General features: G+C 41.1%; 1 non-coding gene across 1 annotated transcript; it reads right to left on the minus strand.

The window, feature by feature from the left end:
• Nucleotides 1-13,946: 13,946 nt before the first annotated feature.
• On the minus strand, nt 13,947-14,053 carry LOC130462174 (small nucleolar RNA R71). The gene has a single exon (XR_008922309.1). It is a non-coding gene; the product is annotated as a small nucleolar RNA R71 (small nucleolar RNA).
• Nucleotides 14,054-24,948: the final 10,895 nt, after the last annotated feature.

A 24,948-nucleotide genomic window follows, 5' to 3' on the forward strand; every position in this document is an offset into this window, starting at 1 on the left:
TACAACCGTGGTTCTTAATCCAATAGTTTTACAATGGTCTGGGTAACGATTCTAGGCTTATTTTGGATTCTGCGGCTAATGCGAGGTTTATGCAACTTCTTGTGTCTAGATGCCCAGTATGGGAATCCTAGGGGCCTGCCTAACAAGGGTGGTAAGCACGAGATTAATTCCATTGAGTTACTTACTGCACAATTGACTGCTTTACACCACAAGCTCGATAACATGCAAGCGGCATCATCTCATTCTGCCCAACCTATTAGTGTAGCTGCAATGAATGCCCAAACTGTGAATGTATGTGATAGTTATGGGGTGTCTAGCCATTATGCACAGGAGTGTAGAAGTGCCATTAAGAAATGTAATGCATTTCAGGCCTACAAGCAGAACAACCCGTACTCCAATTCTTACAATGAGGGATACAAAAATAATTCCCTTCTATCCTACAGGAGTGCTAATGTTCAGAATCCACATCAGATTCAACACCCTCCACCACCTCAGCAACAATATAAAAAACGGGGCAACTATAATCAACCACAACATTCTGGCAGGCCACCTGGGTTCCCTAAACCATTGGCACAGATTCCACCATCACAGCCTCAGGCCCCTCGGTCTGACCCTATGTTGGTGGAGATGCAGAATATGATGCTCCAGATGAAAAACTCTCTTATGGAAAAGGATGCAAAAATTGATACTCTTGCTGCTCATAACAAGATCATTGATAACCAATTAGCCCAGATGGGTACTAGTCTAGCGGGGAAGACTCCTGGTCAACTCCCTTCACAACCTCAAAACATGGAGACTACTAATGCAATCACCCTTGAGAGTGGTTATGAGTATGATGGGCCGCCTATGTCTATTAAGGGCGATGTTGGAGCGTCTGCTAGTGATGCCGTGGGAAAAGAAGCTGAGAAAGTAGTCAAGGAGAAGGAGGCTAACACTAAGGTAGAGAAGAAAGTTGAGATACAAGTCTCTGTTAGGTTATGAATAATATAAACAATATAATTCATGCGGGAAAACCATAAAGCCAGGAATCCAAATTAATTGCCACATAGTCAATTAGCATAATTTAGTATACATACTATGTGATGCGTGCCTTCCCTAGCTGCTCCCGAACCGAACAAGAACAAGTACAAGACTCCAAATGTTGCCCCTCAGTACATAGTCCATAGCACGTTCTGATCCGCCTTAGATTCAACCAACTAGAATATTCTCTAAGGTTTTATGTGCACTCGGGAAACTCATAATGGTGATAGGCAATTATTAAATTCTCCCTTGAATTTAATGTGTTGGAATAGAATTAATAAATTGTGATCATGAACCACATATTTATAGGGTGGAAATAAGGAATTACAATCCTACTAGGAATCAATAACTAAATCTATTAGGACTCTAGTTAATGAATAATATTAGAATTCTAGGGACAATCAAATACTAAGTATTTCAGATCTACACTTAATATCTAATTTTAGTAGAATTAGGAAAACTATAACCTGTGGCCCAAACTACTTGCCGCGCAAGTAGCTTGGCGCACAAGCTTGCTTAGCGTGCAAGCAACTGCCCGGCCAAGGGCCTTGCAGCGTGTGGCCTAAGACCACGTTTGTTGCGCATTGCTTAGCGACAAGCCACAGCACGCGGCCCATGAGCTGGGCGCTGCTGCTCTTGCTCGGCCCAAGCTGAAGGAAATAGTGCCCTTGGTCCAAGTATGCATATAATATTAAGTCTAATAAATGCGGTTCAGTATTAATTAACAAGTTAATAATTCAGTGAGATCAAGTGAGCTGAATGCCTGACTAGAGGCCGCTTCAGTTCAAGGGGAATTAATTATATTAATCCACAGCTTACTCTTGACTGAACCCGTAGGGTCACACAAATAGTACGTAAACGGATCAAGTATTTAATGGCATTAAATACTCCATCTATGGATATTCGGAATCGACGGATCTTGGTTTCAGTGGGAGCTGAGATCGTCACAGGCAAGAAATGAATACTCCGGAAACGATGATATTGCCAGAAACGGAAACATGGATCGTATCGGAAATATAAATATTATCCAAGTCGTAGATGTTGCCGGAAACGGAAACATGGTACGTATCGGAAAATATTATCGGAAATGGAAATATTGCCGGAATCGGAAATATTGCTGGAAACGGAAATATTGTCAGAATCGGAAATATTATCGGAATCGGAAAATAATTCCGGAAACGGAAATATTAAATATTTGTTCGAAACGGAAATTAATTCCGGAATCGGAAATATTAAATGTTGTTCGTATCGGAAATGAATTCCGGAATCGGGAATTTAATCGGAAGCGTATCGTACGAATTAGCATCGGACGAGGCCCGCTAGACGAAGGCCCAGCACGAAGCCAGGCCATCGCCCAGCGAGCCGCACGTAGCAACGCACGCCTCGACCAGGCCCAGCGCAAGGCCAGGCCCAGCCAAGGGCGCGCGCGCACGCAGCACCGCACATGGGCTGTGCGCTTGTCGTGGGCCGCAAGGCCTGCGCGGGTGCACGGCTTGTACGATGCGTGTGCGGGAAATCCTAATCCTATTAGGATTCGTGCGAAGATTAAAATCCTAATCCTATTAGATTTGCTTTGTTATTTAGAGTCCTAATAAAGTTCTAATTAACAAATCCACATCCTAGTAGGATTACAATTCCTTTTCCATACCTCTATAAATAAGGGCCTAGGGTCATTATTTGTATAAACGATTCAAGTATTCAAAAGTGATTTTTGAGAGCAAAAATTCAGTCATAAAATTGTCTACAATAGCCGAAAATTCTAAGTACCTTAAGGGCGATTCTAGTTGGTCAAGCTTAAGGCGGATCCGGACGTGTTGTGGACTATCTACGGAGGGACGACATTTGGAGTCCTAAAGACTTGTTCTTGTTCGGTTCGGGCGCAGCTAGGGAAGGCACGCAACAAAGTGTATGCATCTAAACTATGCTAAATGATTATGTGTAAATAATATGCTTTCCTGGCTTTATGGTTTTTCCGCATGATTTATGAATTGTCATATGTATTATAACCTAACAGTGGTATCACGAGCCTCTTATTATTTTCATAATCTAAATTGCATAAACATGGTTAAATATTACAAATTTGCAAGAATTAAAAGGGGTGATTAATTTTCGTAATTGTTAATTAATTGCAAATTGCGTTTATTTAATTATACGTATGCAGTTTTTCGGCAGTTTCTTCGTTACTCATCCAAATCGAGTGATTTTTGTGTCAATTCCGCATGTAAAAGGCATTCTAAACTTTTGACAAAAGCAAAGCAATGGACGCTACGTGTTACCCTTAAGGGGTGTTGTATAGTGCGGGCATGTGACGACGAGCAAGGGAGCTCGTCGCCCATGCGGTACGAATGCAATGAGCAAGGCCATGGTGCACGAGCACAAGGCAGCAGCCCTGCCTTGTGTCGTGGGCTGTGTGCGATGGGCGAATGGGCGAGGGCGAGAGCAAGGCACGAGCAGTCGCGTGTGGGCAGCAAGCGAGCTGCGCCACAGCGCGCACTGCCTCGCGCAAGTGTGCGGAGCCTCGCGCGCAGCGAGCGCAAGCTCGCGTGCCACGAGTGCTACGCCCAGCATCGATCGCTCGCGCGCAGCGAGCGCCAGCTCGCATGCCACTGCCTCGTGCGACGAGGGCAGGCGCGCAGCGAGCCAGAGGCCAAGCATGCCTCGGATGCCTTGCGATGGAATGCAGCAGCAATGCGACGCAGCGCATGGGCTGCGCGCACATGGCCAGCGATGGCTGCGTGCGTGTGGCCTATGGCTGTGCGTTGCGTGGGGTTGTTGCGTTACGATTAGATCGTTTTAAAATTTTAATTTGAAATTTTCAGTTTTCGTAATTTTAATTAATTTTAAAATTAATAATTTAAATTGTTTTCTTGGATTTTAATTTTGAATATTATAATTATAATAAATTTTATTTATTCTAGTTATTTTACTAAAATTAAAATCATGAATTAATTTAAATACGACTGAAATTAAATTAAATTTATGGATTCAATTATAAATTTATATGAGCTTTAAATTTTAATTAAATTTGTATGTTTCCGGTTAGACTAGAAATACATTTTTATGTTTAAAATTAGTAAAGCATATGAATTTATTGGTTTAAGTGGGAGCCCTTATAGTCATAAACTCTTGATTAGGTCTACAAATCCTTAAGGTTAAAACAACTTGATTAGAATTAATAAGGACTGAATAATTGGTAGATTATTGGTGCCCTTGATTAATTGCTGCAAATATTTACGTGATGCATAATGTGTTTTACTAACCAGCTATGTGGGCCATTCATGTTAATGAATGGGTGAATGGTATATATTGTATATGTACTGTTTTGCAGGTTATGAAGTGACTAGTATGGCCCAAATAGGATAGAAAATATGGTCTGCGTACCATTAATTTGAATGTAATTGGTCTAAAGTACCAAAGTTGTTTTTCAATTCAAATATGGTCTGCGTACCATCAAATAGTTGTAATTAGTTTTAATTATAGCTTATCCTATTTGAAGAAAATAGTGCCTCCCACGGAGATTTTCAAGACGGACTTTGAAGTTAAAACTTCAAGATGAAGTCGGGCCATACTAGATCACATTTATCTTATGCATGCTTTAAGTTATTTATTGCTTTAAATATGTCTTAAATATGCATGAGATCAAAGCTTGATTATGTTGCATGATTAAGGATTTTAGTTCACTTAAAATCTAACCAACATAGTAAGAGCCTTAAGTTCCAAACTTAAAAATTGAGTTAAAAGGTGCCATGCCAAAATATACACTTGCTTGGATATCCTTTACATCAATCTAGTAATAGTTTTCGCTCAGCGAGGTGTTACTTATTGGTCCTAAAGGGGCAAGGTACACAAATAATTGTGAGTACATGTTAGTTTTGGTGAAACTCAACGATATAAGTAAGGAGTCTTTTTATGTCGTGGCAAAATCGATAGGTTTACCTAATAAGTTCTTAGACGTACCTATCAACCAAGAATAGTTTCTAGACTATTAGCAAAAGGCTTTTGCTTACCTAAGATGTTTTAGGATTAAGTCGACAAACTGTGCTTAATTCTTCAATGATTTTAGGATCTTGGAATCATTTTATTCACACCTGCCGGAACAATAAATTCGAATAAAATGCTAATAACTTGTTGAAATTGCATGATTGCTTTAATTTTCAAGTTATTACTCATGATAAATGTTTAGACTTTGCATGCTTCAATGTATGTTTTAATTATTGTTTATAATTAAATATCTTGCACTGCAGTAAATCCTTTTAGAAAGGTAACAGTAAATTTCCTCGATTGGTAGTGAATCCAAGAACGATTCACGGAAATGAGAGAAAATGAGCAATTTAAAATGTACGTTTCTTTTAGCGACTTTTATGGTTGTTTTCGAATATCAAAATCGAATGGCAAACCAATTGGTGCTTGTGAATTCAAAATACAATGTAGTTTTGAGATCATAAAGCATTGAGTTTAAACGCTCAGCTTTACCAATGGTTAACAACCTAAAATATTTTTTCCATTTAATTCTCGAATGAGTCTAGTCCCTAGACATTCGAGTAGATCGATGCTTAGAGAACTTTAGAAGCTTCTAGTAAGATCATCTAGTTGAAACAAAATATTCAACATAAATTAAAATGGTAAAGAACCTTGTTGGTGACATTGGACATGTCTAACAAAGTATAAAAGTCAACACTAAAGAATTCAATTCTTAAGACTATAAGAAAGGGTACAAGAAATAGGAAAACAAAGGAACAGATGACAGGAATTTACAATTCCGTTTCTACCTATAAGTGTATGTTTAAAGAGAAGTGACCTAGGAATCAAACTTCCTTGGTATCATATACCGCTTGAGGTTCTTACTTCGGTAATAACTCAAATAATGGAAGCTAGGCTACACTAATGGCCTACAAGTGGGAAATGAAGCATGGCAATGCTACATTAGCTGTAGGGTCATCTAGGTTGTTTTAAGTCCTTTCAAGGCTGGAACTAAATGGCTATTTTGTTCCATAATCAACATACCTAAATTTCTACTTCAAACACAGAAAGACTAACATTCAGAAGAACAAAAACAATTCTTGTTTGTTTGTTTATTTGAATGAAATGGTCATTTACGGGTTGAGTCAATTTGCTTGATTAAAACAAACAACTCTTTAACAATAAAAACTTTACTAGGTTCAAATCAAACCCTTGATTTGAGTTCCACTAATCTTTGGCATTGTTGCTTAGACCATGTCAACAAGTTAACATTCACAAGCTCTATTTTAATGGACTTTTGAAAGTTGGTTGATTTCTAGATCAACTTAAGACAAGCTAGTCTTACTTGTTGAAAGTAACAAAGAATATGAACTATTGTTAGAACGCCTAGACGATAGAGTTCAAAGCTAAAGAAAGGTTTTATGACTTTATTATTTCACATGGATTTGAGTGAATATAGGTTTATTTACTCAAATGTGATATAAGTTGAATCTGTTTGGCTAGTTCAAAGATTCAGAAGTATAAAATCCACTTGGCAAGAAATCATAAAGATCTAGGTTAGATCATGTTGATGATTACTTGAGACCAAATATGATCATCAATGATTGTGTGTTGTAATTTCACAATCTAGGTCCATAAGATATGGCATATCTTAGTTGGAATAATCAAAGTCAATTAGTACTTGATTCGATCAATGATGGATCATAAAGACTTTTCCTATAATTTCTAAAACAAAATGCTCAACTACCACCAAACTAAACCAAATTCGTCAAAGCTATTGAAAAGTAATTTCAAAATATCTTTTCATAATATATCTAAAGAGTTCCTAAACTCAGTGGGAGCTTAGTGTTTGTTATTCAACAAACTAAGGCCCCAAGTATAGATATATGTTTCATTGTGATTTATTCAAATGAGACACAAGGGTATTGTTTCTACCACGAATTTTTGAGAACATAATGTTTGTTTGCTCGAAATGATGTCCTTTTGGAGATTCGTTTCCAAAATGATAAGTGGGAGAAAATAGGCCTCGAAAGTCTTCGAGGCGAACAACAAACATAGACGGACATTCCGGAGGATTTTCGAAGTTCTTTAGAAAATCCGAACACGTATTCTTTAAGGACTTTAGAAGTGGCTTTAAAGAATAGACATCTCTTAGAAGACTTTACAAGTGCTTCAAGGAGAACAGAATATTCAAAGGACTCTCAAAGTGCCTGTTGATATTCTATTGTTTGATACCCAAGTAGGCATAGAGTTCAGGTCAATGAAACTATGAGATTCTTCTATTAATAGTGAAGAAACCTACAACTTGCAGTCAAACTATTAATGAGTTTGTGACCTGTAAGAAAGCTATGACGAAACCCAGATTCCCTAAAATGGTTAGAGGCCATATATAGACTCAAATGTTTTAGATGGTTAAAGGCCATAAAACATAACCAATGTTTTGATGACAAAATTGAAATTTTGTTGATTTGCAAGAATAGTTTCACACCTATTGGTTGCAAGTTTGTTTTAAGGATAAAAACCATCAAACATGGAATTATGTTCACACACAAAGCTAGATTAGTTGCTAAAGGTTACAAGCAAATTCATGGCATGGATTATGTTGAAACCTCATGCATAATCGTAATGCTCAAGTCTATAACTCAAGCAATGATTGCATATTGGTACATATGACAATTGGATGACAAAACGTATTCCTCAATCAAATGTTGGAAGAAAACTATGTACATGGCATGTCATAGGATTTGTGGATCCAAATAAATGCTTGAAAAGGAATGCTAACTTATGAAATCTAAGTACAGATTTAAGCAAGCAATTGGGAATTGGAACTGTATTTTAGTGAAGCTAATAAGCATTTTAGTTTCATAAAATATACATGATTCTTATAGATATATAAGAAGTTTAGTGGGAGTACGTAAAACTTATTTGGTCCTATGTGTATCACACATATCTCTCTATTGTGAAATAACATTCAAATGCTAATGACTTAGGTTTGAAATTATTCATCAATGATGGACCAAGGCGAAATTTAGTACATACTGGGTATTAAGATCTATTTACAAAGATCTTATGATATTGTTTAGTAATGGCATTTACTAAATCAAACACGAAAGACTCCATTGGAGATATTCGATCCATATGAATAAATCTAAGTAATGAATGTTTGAACTATGTATAAGCATTTACTAAGTTAAACATCAAAGAATCTAATGAGATTCTTCACCTATATTATATGTCAAAGAATTTAGTTGGATTCAGTATCTACTGTAACTGAATGAGCTAAAGTTACATGAATAGAATTCAATTGGGAATTATTCTGCAAAAGAATTTATCATGTATATAATATAATATGAGGATCGCCAAAAACGTATCGTATGACTTTAGGCATGACGAACATATACCAATCTCTATTGATCTAAGTGAAGATCAACTAGATTGAGATCAAGAACACTTATGGTACTTGAAAAGGTACATAGGAATAGTTCTTGATTCAAGGAAATAAAGATATGCTAAATATTGATGCTACACGCATAAACACTGGCAAAGGATCAAGCAAGACCCTTTGGAGTTAACCATTGACAAGGACGAGCTAAAGAGCATCGTGTTTTGAAATGGCAACATGGATTGAAGACCATGAGTTGTTGCGTGGGAAATTAAAATAACAATTTCTATGTTCTAAGATATAGTTGGAGAGTCTTCCACATATCTGTGAACTGCTTGGATAAGTAGATCCAAACAAAGCATCACTAGCAACCTATACAGTTGAAGTAAAAGTAATTATTGCCTAAGAAGCAATAAAATAGAGTTGTTTATATGAGTTCTTCATTGAACTTGGGAAGATCACATGTCTGTTGACTTAATGGTTCTTCATTGCAAAATGCGTAGAACCACTAATGTAGCAAGAAAGACTAGATCACAAAATAAACATACTCAAAAGTTCTTATCATCATATCTCGAAGAACATTCGATGAAAAGGATGTTAAGATTGGCAAAGCGTGATAACTAAACCTATGCAACAAGTGAGAAGCAACACTCACGTTGTAGCACTGGAAATCAAGCATAGCTTTGAATTCCATGAACTGTTTTAAAGATGGGTTTGAGGCCCATGGTTGTAAAACAATGGGGTTGAACATTTATCATATATGAAATGTATTTTCATATTCCATTTAATCTTGGTTTAGTATTAAATGATGAGTCCCTTCAATTTGACGATATATTCAAGATAGACTGTCAGGACCAGTCCTGTGACTAAGAAATGTCTATCAAGTGAACTTGAATGTCAAAGGTTGAAAATGGTCCCTAGTCGGAGTTTTCTATAAAATTGGACGCATAGAAAACGTTAGACGATTAGAATGCAAGATGACTAGTAGTTCTGTTTCTTGAACTATGTGGACATGGCAATGTCATAATCATTTGCATAGATACTTACTTTGGGAAGACTAGTATCGGACAAGACCTATGAAACTTTACTGTAAGAGATGAAAATCTATCATAAGTAAATTTCATTAAAATTATTAGACACTAAATCCTCAATACCTGAGTGATTTGAGATTACTTGTTTGAGAACTGGTTGCTTTGACGTTGACCAACCGTCGCACCGTAAAAGGAGGCTATAAAGGCAACGCTCAGGTAATCACCTATCAAACGAAGTCTAATCTCAAGATCGCAAGATTGAGATTGTCCTCCCATAAATCGGGATGAGATGCTTAAAAGTTGTACAAGGCCACTCGGAGAGCTAGAAACTGTGAAATGCATGGCCGTGCTCGGATGAATCATAGGCTATGATTATCTGTTTATTTGATCAGTTGAACTCTGAAACCGAGGAACACCTCTGGACATAATAAGGATGACAACTCTTACCTTATGTTCAAGAGCAAGCATCGAGCGACAAAGGAATTAGGAAATGCACACTTGTCCCTAAGGACAAGTGGTAGACTGAAGGAAATAGTGCCCTTGGTCCAAGTATGCATATAATATTAAGTCTAATAAATGCGGTTCAGTATTAATTAACAAGTTAATAATTCAGTGAGATCAAGTGAGCTGAATGCCTGACTAGAGGCCGCTTCAGTTCAAGTGGAATTAACTATATTAATCCACAGCTTACTCTTGACTGAACCCGTAGGGTCACACAAATAGTACGTAAACGGATCAAGTATTTAATGGCATTAAATACTCCATCTATGGATATTCGGAATCGACGGATCTTGGTTTCAGTGGGAGCTGAGATCGTCACAGGCAAGAAATGAATACTCCGGAAACGATGATATTGCCGGAAACGGAAACATGGATCGTATCGGAAATATAAATATTATCCAAGTCGTAGATGTTGCCGGAAACGGAAACATGGTACGTATCGGAAAATATTATCGGAAATGGAAATATTGCCGGAATCGGAAATATTGCCGGAAACGGAAATATTGTCAGAATCGGAAATATTATCGGAATCGGAAAATAATTCCGGAAACGGAAATATAAATATTAGTTCGAAACGGAAATTAATTCCGGAATCGGAAATATTAAATGTGTGTTATCTTCCTGGTGAAAGAAATAATTCCCTTGGTCCAAGTTTGCATTTAATGCTATGTCTAATAAATGTGGTTCAGTAATAATTAACAAGTTAATAATTCAGTGAGATCAAGTGATCTGAATGCCTGGCTAGAGGCCGCTTCAGTTCGAGTAGAATTAATAATATTAATCCACAACTTACTCTTGACTGAATTCGTAGGGTCACACAAATAGTAAGTAAACGGATCAGGTATTTAATTGAATATAATATTCATAAAGTACTCTATTTATGGTCATTCGGAAATGATGAATCTTGGTTCCAGTGGGAGCTAAAATCATCACAAGGAAAATAACGGGTATTTCCGGAAATGAAGATATATCCGGAAACGGAAATATTGTTCATAACGGATATATAAATATTATCCAAGTCGAAGATATTTCCGTAAATGGAAATATGGTTCGAATCTGAAAATATTATCGGAAATAGAAATATTGCCGGAATCGGAAAATTGCCGGAAACGCAAATATTAACTGAATCGGAAAAATTGCCGGAATCGAAAATAATGCCGGAATTGGAAATATTAACGGAAACGTAAATATTGTTCGAAACGGAAATAAATTTGGGAATCGGAAAACAAATGGGAAGCGCGACGAGCGACAAGCTGGCAAGCGAGCCGGCCTATCGCTCGACGAGCAAAGGCTGCACGCACAGCGCAAGGCACAACCCAACGCCAACGCCGAGCACGAGGCCCAGCGCTAGCGCTAGGCCAAGTGCCCAGCAATGGCAGCTGGCCTTTTGTGTGATAGGCCGAAGCAAGCAGCAGCGAAGCAATGGGCCAAGGCATGCAACGAGCACTCGCTTGGGCCGAGCCAAGGGAGAGCGCCAGCGTGGCCTCCAAGGCTGCGTTGGTGGTGAGTTCCTGTGCACCAATGCTTGTTTGATTACTTAGGCGCCAAGTAACTTGGGCCTTAAGAAATTGGTTTTCCTATTTCTACTAAGATTGGATATTTGGGATAGATCTGAAACACCTAAAGTTTGATTAATCCTAAAATTCTAATGCTACTAATTAACTAGAGTCCTAATAGGATTAGTTTAATTTATTCCTAGTAGAATACTAATTCCTTATTTCCCACCCTATAAATACGTGGTTCATAATCACAATTTATACATCAAGTATTATAATTACTATTTGTTAGGTTATGAATAATACAACAATATAATTCATGCGGAAAATCCATAAAGCCAGAATCCAAATTAATTGCCACATAGTCAATTAGAATAATTTAGGTGACATACAATGTGATGTGTGCCATCCCTAGCTACTCCCGAACCGAACAAGAACAAGTCTTTAGAGTCCTGTTTCCAATTATAGTCTTGTTTCCAATTTTGGTTATTAAGGTCCCCACTTTCTCATATAGTATATTAATTAAAATTGTATTAAAACCCCATCCATGTACTATATTCCACTTTCATATGTACTATATGTACGGGAATACAGTTAAACATACATAACATGTGCGAACATCCCCAAAGCCAGGAAACATGTATAAAGCACAATTTAAGCAAACTTACATTCGAAGCATGTTTTCCCGAGTATTGTATCAACGAACACGAACAAAGAAATCCACTTGTTGTTCCTCTACTTGGTTCACCGACACGTTCAGATCCGTCTTGATTATTGTAGCTTAGACAATGCACAAGATATTTGCTTTTTGATATGTGCGTTTTATATAATATTTTCACCCCCGTCCCTTAGTACTTTTATGCGTCAAATGAGCTCCTAGGAGCCATTTTAGTACTAATCTGTGTATTTTAGTGTGCCGTGAGTTTCAGGAATACTTAGTGAGAAATTGGTCTTTTTAGGCCCGTTTCTTGATGATTTAGGCCACTACAGGATCCCGAGGGAGTTCGGGACGACTTTTGTCGACTTACGGGAGCCCTAGATGTTCATGATCGAGCTCCGGAAGTTAGAATCGGTGTTGTGGACGAAGGGCGGATCACTTAGCCCTCCGCCCGGTGGATTGCCCCTCGCCCATCGGGCGAGCAAGCAGAGGAACAGTTCGTCAGAGGGCGCCCGACGGGCGGAGTTTCGCCCGGTGCCCACCGGGCGCCCATCAGAAGCAGCAGCAGCAGAAATCGCTCTCCGCCCGACGGGCTAGAGCCGCCCGACCGGGCGCGCGGAGAAGGTTTCCTGAAAGTCGCCCTACGCCCGTCGGGCAGCCCTGTGCCCGTCGGGCGGACTTCGAGCTTCTCGCCCGTCGGGCGGAGAGCCGCCCGACCGGGCGACGACAACCCAAGGCGCTGTGCGCGCGCGACCTTCTTTTTTCTTTTCCGGTAGTTTGGAAATATCAAGTTAAGATTCGAGAGATGCAATTTGATGTTTAGGCTTGTGTCAATAGGTGGAATTAGGATTAATACGTAGCGAGAGCCCGTTAATTCTAAGTCTATGATTAGTATCGATTCGAGAGAGCATGCTAGTCTAATTGATTGTTTTGTTGATTATTGTGATTGTTTATCGTCTTGGATTGTTATTTGTTGGTGAACCTATGCCCTAGATCCTTTAATTCCTGAATTCTTAATTGTGTAATTATCGTTCGTAGTCTTAGCATACAAACCAACCAATTCTTGTTTCCCAATAGTCTAATTTAGTTGATTAATAGTAGAAAAGAACACTGTTTCCCTGTGGATTCGATCCTGACTTCCCTTGCTACCTAGCTAGTGGACCTTAGGTTATTTTTTATTAGGTAATACGACTTTAGCCTGTCAAAATTTGGCGCCGTTGCCGAGGAAACGGTTCTATTTTCTGTTGTTGATCGCTTATCCTAGATTATTGTTTGTTACTACTGTGAGTTCCTTGAGACTGGATCTCACATTGTTTTGTTAGTCTTTGTCTATGCCCAGGACCGTAGGTACTAGTAATCTTACTCCATTCGATCCTGAGCCCGAAAGAACCTTTCGTAGACGAAGAACTTTCATTGCACAGTGTGGGAATTACTCTGATTCTGATCATAATATTGGCGATCTTTTTCCTTCAGATACAGATTCAGTTTCAGAGATAGAGATGGGTGACGAAAATCTGATACCGCCACCTACTCCACGGCTTACAGATTACTCTAAGCCAAGTCTGTCCGTGCTACCGAAGGCGATCATGCCTTCTATTGCAGCTGAGACCTTCAAGATTGAGCCTGCATTGATTAACATGATCGAGAGACGTCAGTACGGTGGGGAACCAGGTGAAGATCCGAATCTTCACATTCAGTCCTTTATTCAATATTGTTCCACCATCAAGCAAAAGGGATTGACTCCGGAGCAGACTATGGAGATACTTTTCCCGTTCTCCTTGAGTGGGAAAGCTAAACTGTGGATTAATGGGCTGAATCGGGCGGCTTTGAAAATCAATAATTGGGAATCCTTGGCTCTTGCTTTTTATGTTAAATATTTTCCACCTGAGAAAATGGCTCGTCTGAGGGGTCAGATATTAGGTATCTCACAACAAGCGGATGAGAGTCTGTTCGAGGTTTGGGAGAGATTCAAGGATTTGCAAAGAGAGTGCCCGCACTATGGTTTGGAAGATTGGTTCTTGATCCAGCAGTTTTATAATGGTTTGGGCAATGAGTCTAGATGTTTGTTGGATTCAGCTGCAAGTGGGAGGTTCATGCAACTTGAGGTGCCTAGAGCTATGGAGGTGATTGAGGAGATAGCCATTCACAATGCCCAGTATGGAAATCCTAGAGGTCTATCTAACAGGGGTGGTAAGCATGATTTAAATTCTATTGAACAATTAACTGCCCAATTGACTGCTTTACATTATAAGTTTGATAATATGCAAGCGGCCAATGCTCAATCTGCCTAACCTATTAGTGTAGCTGCTATGAGTGCCCAACCTACTACTATTTGTGAAAGTTGTGGAATGTCTGGTCATTATGCACAGGAATGTAGGAGCTCTATTGAACAATGTAATGCATTTCAATCTTACAAACAAAACAACCCTTTCTCCAACTCTTACAATGAGGGCTACAAAAATAACCCTCTGCTTTCCTACAGGAGCAACAATATCCAAAACCCTCACCAAGTTCAACATCCACCACCACAACCATATCAACCCCCACACCAACAATCTTACCAACCCCGAAAGAACTACAACCAGCAGTCTAGTGGGCCACCTGGGTTCTCTAGACAACACACATCACCCCCACAACCACAACCTCAAGCCACACAGCCTGACCCTATGCTAGTAGAGATGAGAAACATGATGCTACAAATGCAAAAATCTCTAAGTGAAAAGGATGCAAAAATCGATGCTCTTACTGCTCATAATAAGATCATTGATACACAGTTGGCACAGATGGCTACTACTATTGCAGGGAGGCCACCAGGCCAACTTCCTTCACAACCCGAAAATAGGGAGACTGCTAATGCAATTACATTGAGGAGTGGTAGGGATTATGATGGTCCTTCTATGCCGGTTGAGGTTGATTCCGGGGTGTCTGTTAGTGATCTGGTCAGTGAGGAAATCCCGAAGATAGTAATGGGTGAAAAGGAAGCTGAAAAGGTAGTCAATGAGAATGAGGCTACAACTGAGGTTAAGAAGGGGGCGGATATTCAAGTACCACCTATTGCACTCCCCTTCCCAAACCGACAACTCAAGAAGAAGCTAGACAAGCAGTTTGGCAGATTCTTGGAAGTGGTCAAAAATTTGCAGGTAACGGTTCCTTTTACTGAATTAATTTTACAGGTTCCTGCTTATGCTAAATTCATGAAAGATATTTTGACCAGAAAACGTGCTTTTTGTGAGGTAGAGACTGTAGCTTTTACTGAGGAATGTAGTGCTTATTTGCAAAACAAGTGTCCACCTAAACTTAAGGACCCCGGGAGTTTTTCCATCCCATGTAACATTGGCACCGTATTTATTGATAAAGCTTTATGTGTTCTAGGTGCTAGTGTGTCTGTCATGCCTTTGTCTGTTTGTACTAAACTGAATATGGGTGAGCTTAAGGTTACCAATATCACTCTACAAATGGCCGACCGTTCTGTCAAATGCCCCTTAGGTGTTTTAGAGGACGTCCGTGTTAGAGTAGGTAAATTCTATATACCTGTAGACTTTGTAGTATTAGACATGCAGGAGGATTCTCAAATTCCCATAATCTTAGGTAGACCCTTCCTTCACACGGCGGGGGCGGTAATTGATGTTAAAAGTGGGAAATTGACATTGTCTGTTGGGGATGATAAGGTGACTTTTAATCTAAACAGTGCTTTAAAAAGTCCCATGCTAGAGGAGGAACAATGCTATCGCATAGATGTAGTTGACCTTATTACTCGTGATAACGTCTCCCAAGCTCTCGAAAGAGACCCTTTGGAGGCAGTGCTTTGTTGTGAGTCTTCTGCAGGTGATAGCAGTTCTTGGAGTGCTGAAGTGGATGCTCTGGATTTGGCTCTTAATGGTGGAGAATCTGAGCCGGAGAGCATCAAATTGAAGAGGTTAGTTCGGCCGGTTTGTTCTGTTAAAGAGGTAAAGAAACCCGAACTTAAGCCTCTTCCTGCTAACCTTAAGTATGCGTTTTTAGATAATGAACAACTTTGCCCTGTGATCGTTAGTACTGCACTTGATGCAGACCAGTTATCCCAACTTCTTATTGTGTTGAAAAGGCACAAAAAGGCCATTGGATACAGTATTGATGATTTAAAGGGTATTAGCCCTAACTTTTGTATGCATAGGATACATCTAGATGAGAATCATAAACCATGCATCCAACCCCAGCGTCGTTTGAACCCTGTCATGCAAGATATTGTAAAAGCTGAAGTTATGAAATTGCTTGATGCGGGTATAGTGTATGCTGTGTCTGATTCTAAGTGGGTGAGTCCCGTTCAAGTAGTGCCTAAGAAAGGGGGGACAACTGTGGTGAGGAATGAAAAAAATGAGTTAATACCAACTAGGGTAGTCACAGGTTGGCGCATGTGCATTGATTATAGGCGTCTTAATGTTGCTACTAAAAAGGACCATTTTCCCCTTCCCTTCATTGATCAAATGTTAGAAAGGCTAGCCTGTCACAAGTTTTTCTGTTATCTGGATGGTTATTCTGGTTTCTTTCAAATTCCCATACATCCGGACGACCAGGAAAAGACCACCTTCACCTGTCCCTATGGTACCTTTGCCTATCGTAGGATGCCTTTTGGTCTGTGTAATGCACCTGCTACTTTCCAACGTTGCATGATGAGTATCTTTTCTGATTTTATTGAGTCTATCATGGAAGTGTTTATGGATGATTTTAGCGTCTATGGTACTTTTTTCGATTCTTGTTTGCTAAATTTGACTAAAGTTTTGAAAAGATGTGAAGAGTGCAATTTAGTCTTGAACTGGGAAAAGTGTCATTTCATGGTTACTGAAGGGGTGGTTTTGGGACATTTGATATCTGATAAGGGCATTCAGGTGGATCGAGCTAAGGTCCAAGTGATTGAACAATTACCCCCTCCAGTTAATGTGAAGGGTGTTAGAAGTTTTCTTGGTCATGCGGGGTTTTATCGCCGCTTTATCAAGGATTTTTCTAAAATTGTTAAACCACTTACCCATCTCCTCCTCAAGGATGCCCCGTTTGTGTTTACTGATGCTTGTCTTGAAGCCTTTGACAGGATTAAACAGGCACTGATTTCGGCTCCCATCATTCGTTCTCCCGAATGGGATCTTCCGTTCGAGATAATGTGTGATGCAAGTGATTATGCAGTTGGGGCAGTCCTGGGTCAGAGAAAGGAGAAGGATTTACATGCCATCTATTATGCAAGTAAGACCTTAGATGAAGCTCAAGTTAATTATGCTACTACTGAGAAGGAGCTTCTAGCTATAGTCTATGCCTTGGATAAATTCCGCACCTATCTGATTGGATCCAAGGTGATAGTCTATACTGATCATGCGGCCCTTAAGTATCTGCTCTCTAAGAAGGAAGCCAAGCCTAGGCTTATTTAATGGATACTACTGCTACAGGAGTTCGATCTAGAGATCCGCGACAAGAAAGGGGCTGAGAATGTGGTTGCAGATCACTTGTCTAGATTGAGGTATGACGATGGTAAGGGATCTACACCGATTGATGATTCATTTCCGGATGATCATTTACTTGCACTTGCCAGTCAGTCACCATGGTTCGCAGATTTTGCTAACTACATTGTAGGAAGAATTCTTCCGGCCGATCTGTCATATCAACAGAAGAAGAAATTCCTACATGATGTCCGATTCTACTTTTGGGACGACCCTTATTTGTTTCGTGAGACTGCTGAAGGGTTGTACAAGCGTTGTATTCCAGAATGGGAAGTTCAAGGTGTTATCAGTAGGTGTCATTCTTCACCTTATGGTGGTCACCATGGACCGTCTAAAACAAACGCTAAGTTGTCACAATGTGGTTTTTACTGGCCTACTATGTTCAAGGATGCACAGGCTTTTATTATGGCTTGTGATGCGTGCCAGAGGGCCGGCACTATTTCTAGGAGGTATGAGATGCCACAGAACGGGATCCTTGAGGTTGAGATTTTTGATGTATGGGGAATTATATGGGACCATTCCCATCGTCCAAGGGTAACTTGTATATCCTTGTTGCTGTAGATTATGTGTCAAAGTGGGTGGAAGCCGTTGCCTCACCTACTAACGATGCTAAGACAGTCATCTCCCTGTTCAAGAAGATCATTTTTCCTAGATTTGGGGTTCCGCGCGCTTTGATCAGTGATGGAGGGTCACACTTCCATGAGAAGCATCTGGATGCGCTCCTGCGCAAGTATGGAGTTTATCACCGCACTGGACTATCCTACCACCCTCAGACGAGTGGTCAAGTTGAGGTCTCCAACCGAGAGATCAAATCTATCCTTGAGAAAGTGGTGGCGAAGTCTAGGAAGGATTGGAGCGATAAGCTAGATGATACTCTATGGGCATACAGAACCGCCTTTAAGACACCTATTGGTACCTCCCCGTATCGGTTGGTGTATGGCAAAGCGTGTCACTTACCAGTAGAAATGGAGTACAAGGCTTATTGGGCAATCAAACAGCTCAACATGGATGCAAAGCTAGCCGGTGAGAAGCGGTTACTTCAATTGGACGAGCTCGATGAATTCCGACTACAAGCTTATGATAGTGCCCGGATTTACAAGGAAAAGACCAAGAAGTGGCACGACAATCACATTTTGCATAGAGAGTTCGCGGTGGGCGACAAGGTTTTACTTTTTAACTCTAGGCTTAAGTTATTTTCTGGAAAACTTAAGTCTAGGTGGTCTGGGCCGTTCACCGTGACTATGGTAAGCAAATTTGGGTCTATTGAAGTAGAGAATGAGAATGGTGAACGATTCAAGGTTAACGGGCAACGTCTGAAGTTGTATCATGATGAGGCTACTGTAGGAGTGGTTGAGGTCCATCACCTCAACCCCTTCGCCTCATAGACGGCATATTCAAGGTAACAAGGTCGAGCGGGACCTATGAATAAACCAGCGCTTTGCGGGAGGCAACCCGTATTTCATTGCTTTCAATAGTTTAGTTTTGTTTTGTGTGTTTTGTAGTCTAGTTTCTTTGTTCATGAGTGGTGAGGAGAGAGCGTTTTACGGTCATTGCGTGTTTAATGATGTACAGGTTCAGCTTCTAAGCACGAAAAGATAGAAAAAATCCATAGGAGCAAAAATCGCAAACCGCCCGACAGGCGATAGCCGCCCGACCGGGCGCGCAGAGAAAGAATTGGAAAATCTCTGTTCGCCCGACGGGCAGCCAAGCGCTCGACGGGCGGCTCACTACGGAGCTGCTGGAAGTGTCGCCCTAAGCCCAACGGGCGAGGAGCGCCCGACCGGGCGCGTGCGCAGAGTTTTGGAAGTGTCGCCATACGCCCGACGGGCGATAGCCGCCCGACCGGGCGCGCGGAGAAAAATACTCAAGTGTCGCCTTTCGCCCGACGGGCGGACCTGTGCCCGTCGGGAGGCTTACGAGCTGCTGGCCCGTCGGGCGGGCGTTGGCCCGTCGGGCGAAGGGAGAAAATCAGATTAAAAGAGCACGAGCTCCTCTATTCTTCTTCACTTCACCTCTCAATCATCTTCTTCATTCTCTCACATACTCCATTAAACCCCAAACCCTAAGAACTTCAACTCTCCATATCTCCCTCATCTCTCACTCAAATTCATCAAGCTACACACCAAAATCATCCTCATCACATCCTCTTCAACCTCCACCAAACAATTTTCACTCTTCCTCACTCTCCACAAAAAACCCAATTTCACCAAAAAAATTTGAAAACTCAAAATCATCTTCAACAATGGGTTCAAGGCCAAAAAGAACTTGCACGGGAGCAACAAGGAGACAAGAGGAGGCTTCCACAAGCCGTCCACCACCACCACCTCAATTTGCACCGGATTCGGCTTTCCCGAACATGATTCTCGCTAGTGAGGAGCAACAAACCCGCATTGCACACCTCAAGCTACGGAAGGTAGTCCCTACTCGATTTATTTGTCAGAAAACTTTGAATGATATGGGTATTGAGAGGGATGTTAGGAGATTATTTCATGGGGTGGGCATGAAACATATGTTTTCCATGACTAGGTTGACATTTAGGGATCTTACTCTTGAATTCCTTAGCTCGTTTAATGTCCGAAAGAATGGTTACAAAGATGTCACTAGAGTTTCTTTTAGATTGTTCAATAATGATTATGATTTGCCTATCAAGGATTTTGGTGCTATTTTTGGTTTGAATGTGGAGTATAACAGGTTCCCTGGGGAGGGGCATAACAATAGTGAGGTATGGGGGAAATTGACTGGGATTTTAATCCCGGTAGCATGCAACATTTGCACGCCTCTAGCGTGCAACACCCCGTCCCCTTTGTTTGGTTCAGATTTATGGCTTTTACAATCTTTGGGAGGGACCAAAAGGAGAATGTGAGGAGCACGGAGTTGGAGGTGCTCGGGGGGTATTTGTTAGATGGTGATGACAGTTACAGGATGAATTTGGCCCATCACTTGGCCATGCAACTGCTTACTACCGCCACCCACCGCTACTCGACCGATATTGCTTTGGGTGGTCTGATCACCCACATTGTCGTAGCAGTGGCAAACTTTGTTGAGAGGGACCATGCTGCGGTCCGGGAAAACAACCTATTGGATATTGAATATTTTGGGAGCCTTTACAGGGTGCACTCTGAGTACGGGGGACTTCTCCCCTGTCAGATGTCATGGATGTTCCAAAGGAACGCTCTCTTTACTCTCCCGGACACCACCGGGCTCACCAGTTTTACTAGGGGTCAGCCCCATTACATATATGTAGGTGAGCATGCAGCACCCTTAGCCCAACCCCAGCCACAGCCCGAGGCCGCGCCTCGCACCCACCACAGGAGGGGAGGGCGTAGAGAGAGGGGGTCGGGACAGAGAGGTAGTCCGGCTCCACAGGAGGAGCATGAGTCTTCAGAGGAGTTAGGGGCCATTCATGAGAGGCTGGGCAGACTTGAGCTCGGTTTCCACGATTTTGCCGCGGATCACCAGAGGACTATGTTCCCCTTCTATGATCAGAACGACAGGCAGGGCTACATTTCCCCAGATCATCAGCACCCTTCCTGGTTTACTTACCCCACAGAGGGGTACGGAGCCCCCGGTTCCATGGGCACCTTCACGCCCACCCACTACGGGGGGTTTGGAGCGGGCAGCAGCGGCTATGGTGGCCAAGGTGGCCACGGTGGCCATGGTGATGATGGTGATGATGGTGATGATGGCCAAGGTCATCAGTGATGCTGTTGATGATGATGATGGTTCGGTACCCTTGAGCCAATGAGGACATTGTCTGATTTGGTTTGGGGGGGTTCACATTACCTGTATATACTAGGTATGTTTTTCTTTTCTTTTCGTATTTCTTTATTTTTGTGTGTTTCTTTGGTGTGTTTAATGCTTTCTAGATTAGTTTATTGCTTTGGAAAAAAAAAATACAAAAATACGTTCCGATGAATACAATATCATGCTTCCCTGTGCCCCTTGAGCGGAAATTGTTTTGATTCTTGGTATTTGATGATGGGCAATGTAGATGTGTTAGCCATGATTTGATATTCGATTGCTTTGATGCCTAAACATGAGTCAACTCCGACTAACTGCTTGTGGACTTGGTGCTTGACTAGTTGACTTGGTTAGGATGTGTGTTAGCTTCCTGGTGTGTCGTCGATTTTGAGTATTGGTTTGCAACTATTAGTAATGTTTTATGACTCATATACATGCACATTGTGGAGGACGAAGGCATTTTTCTATTTAGGTAGCCTTCAGATGAAATTAGATACATTTGTTCCCTCTTTTTCTACCCATGTTGTGCTTGTGCCATTTATTCGGTGACTAACCACATTACAAGCCCGTAAATTCCCCATTGGTTACTAGTCCCAAGCCTAGCTTGGGGGAGCTAATAGTAGTGAGGTGAGGGAGTTGTAGTGTGATACATTTTGGGCATATTGAGTATTGAAAAGGGAAGTTCTTCTTATCATGATTGTTGTTGAAAAAATAAAATGAAAAATGAATGAGATGAGGAGAATAAAAAAAAATTGTGTGAAGGTTCCAAAAGAAAAAAAAAATGAGATTGAGCAAGAAAAAAAAAAGGAAAGAAAAAAAAAATCGTTATTCTCAAGTTGAATCAAGTTTTTGTCACTCCGGTATTACAATTTCTTATCTTCATGAGTGATTGGTTACAATTGTGAATTCAAGGCAAGAAAGTATAGTGTGGTTGTTTGTTGTTTTTATTCATGCGTTGAGTGGGAGATTATGGTCATTGTGTTGATTGATCGCGGTTGTTTCTAGGATTTATGCTCCCCAAAGCCAAGGCTTTAAGCTCACATTTTACCCAAACTTACCGCACCCTTACCTAAGCCTATCATTACAAGCTTGAAAGACCTTCCGACCTTTGTGCATAGAGTTGTATTAATGTGAAAGTAGTTGTTTATCAATGCAAGTTATGACGTGACACATTCCGAGTCGACTACTAGGTTGAGTGTATGTTTTTCTAGACACACGAGTGTGTAAGTTTGGGAAGGCATTGTTCACTTATATGTTGGGAGGAGAGCGAACGGGTACATCTTTTATCCGCCACATAAATGAGTGACGAGTGTGTGAGCACTAGTCTTGAATTCCATTGTGCATTTGTGGTTCGCTTTGCGTGACGATTGTTAAGGAGGATTAGCAATTGAATGGACTTGATTGGTTGACATTGATGCATACTTGTTAGATTTTACCTTGGATTATGTGTTCATTTTGAAATATGTTGGGGGTGAAGTTGGTTTTGTGTTCATCGATGATTTCTTTGCTTAGGGACAAGCAAAGATCTAGCTTGGGGGAGTTTGATATGTGCGTTTTATATAATATTTTCACCCCCGTCCCTTAGTACTTTTATGCGTCAAATGAGCTCCTAGGAGCCATTTTAGTACTAATCTGTGTATTTTAGTGTGCCGTGAGTTTCAGGAATACTTAGTGAGAAATTGGTCTTTTTAGGCCCGTTTCTTGATGATTTAGGCCACTACAGGATCCCGAGGGATTTCGGGACGACTTTTGTCGACTTACGGGAGCCCTAGATGTTCATGATCGAGCCCCGGAAGTTAGACTCGGTGTTGCGGACGAAGGGCGGATCACTTAGCCCTCCGCCCGGTGGATTGCCCCTCGCCCATCGGGCGAGCAAGCAGAGGAACAGTTCGTCAGAGGGCGCCCGACGGGCGGAGTTTCGCCCGGTGCCCACCGGGCGCCCATCAGAAGCAGCAGCAGCAGAAATCGCTCTCCGCCCGACGGGCGAAACCCGCCGACCGGGCGCGCGGAGAAGGTTTCCAGAAAGTCGCCCTACGCCCGTCGGGCAGCCCTGTGCCCGTCGGGCGGACTTCGAGCTTCTCGCCCGTCGGGCGGAGAGCCGCCCGACCGGGCGACGACAACCCAAGGCGCTGTGCGCGCGCGTCCTTCTTTTTTCTTTTCCGGTTTTTCCTTTTGTTTTTAGGCTAAACTATAAATATAGCCTTTGTTAATTTAGTGAGACACTTCATTATCTCATATCCTAGTATTAAAACACTTAGTTTTATTTCTCTAACCTTAATTTTTCTCTCTAATTTGTTCTAAACACTTAGTTAATTTTCAATTAAAAAATTGAAGCTTTCATTTGCCATTGTTCTTCAATTAGGTATTATTCCTTATTTCAATTCTTTGTTTAAGCTTTAATTATGTTTTCAATCATGCCAATTGCTTTGCTTATTGTTAATATTTTTGAGTAGTCTAATTTCTAGGGTTTGGGGATCCATGAATAACATGAAGGGACATTGAATAATTGTGATTGTTGGCATTGAAATTAATTCCTATTGATTGGTTATTATTACTATACAATTAGATTTGCGCAGGTTTAATTGTGGTAGTTTGGCAATATCAAGTTAAGATTCGAGAGATGCAATTTGATGTTTAGGCTTGTGTCAATAGGTGGAATTAGGATTAATACGTAGCGAGAGCCCGTTAATTCTAAGTCTATGATTAGTATCGATTCGAGAGAGCATGCTAGTCTAATTGATTGTTTTGTTGATTATTGTGATTGTTTATCGTCTTGGATTGTTATTTGTTGGTGAACCTATGCCCTAGATCCTTTAATTCCTGAATTCTTAATTGTGTAATTATCGTTCGTAGTCTTAGCATATAAACCAACCAATTCTTATTTCCCAATAGTCTAATTTAGTTGATTAATAGTAGAAAAGAACACTGTTTCCCTGTGGATTCGATCATGACTTCCCTTGCTACCTAGCTAGTGGACCTTAGGTTATTTTTGATTAGGTAATACGACTTTAGCCTGTCACTTTTCGGGATGAACAATTTTCACAGAGAGAAAACTGAAGAACGTAATATTGAAATTAGGTTTAGTGTTTTTTGGAAAACTAAATGTGTGTTGGGTTGTGTGCAAAAATATAATAACCTAATATTATATTAGTGTAACCGGCCAAGACAAGGCCTTGACTGATCACACTTGCACACACGGCCTCACAGACCCGCGCCCAGCCACACGCTGCAGGCCGAAGCCCACAGCGCGCGCAGCCGAGCAACTGGGCCGTGGGCCTTGCGTGCTCGCTGCTGCGATACTGTTGCTGTTGCGCGCTTGTGCCACGCCACGTGCTGGCCTGTTTTCCTTGCTCGCGAGCTTGCTGGATCGTTGGGCCTTGCACGCTTGGCTCGACGGGTCGGCAGCTCCGATGCTCCTCGTATTCGCGACTAACGTCTTACGGGTATTATTTATCGTATCATATACGACGAATCACCGTCATACGATACGATTATTCGTTTCGCCCAGCTTACGAATATTCGTGATACGTTATACGATTCCGACACAAGGTCGTATCGTATAATACGTTTTCCATAACTAATTCCCGAAAAGCTATTAAATAAATTTCCGATTCATTTAATCCGGTGATATGTTACATGCCATTGGTGTGACCTTGTAGGTTCAGTCAAGAGTAAGTTGTGAGCTTAATATCAA

Source organism: Spinacia oleracea, chromosome 5 (genome assembly GCF_020520425.1).
Source record: "Spinacia oleracea cultivar Varoflay chromosome 5, BTI_SOV_V1, whole genome shotgun sequence".
Lineage (NCBI taxonomy): Eukaryota > Viridiplantae > Streptophyta > Magnoliopsida > Caryophyllales > Amaranthaceae > Spinacia > Spinacia oleracea.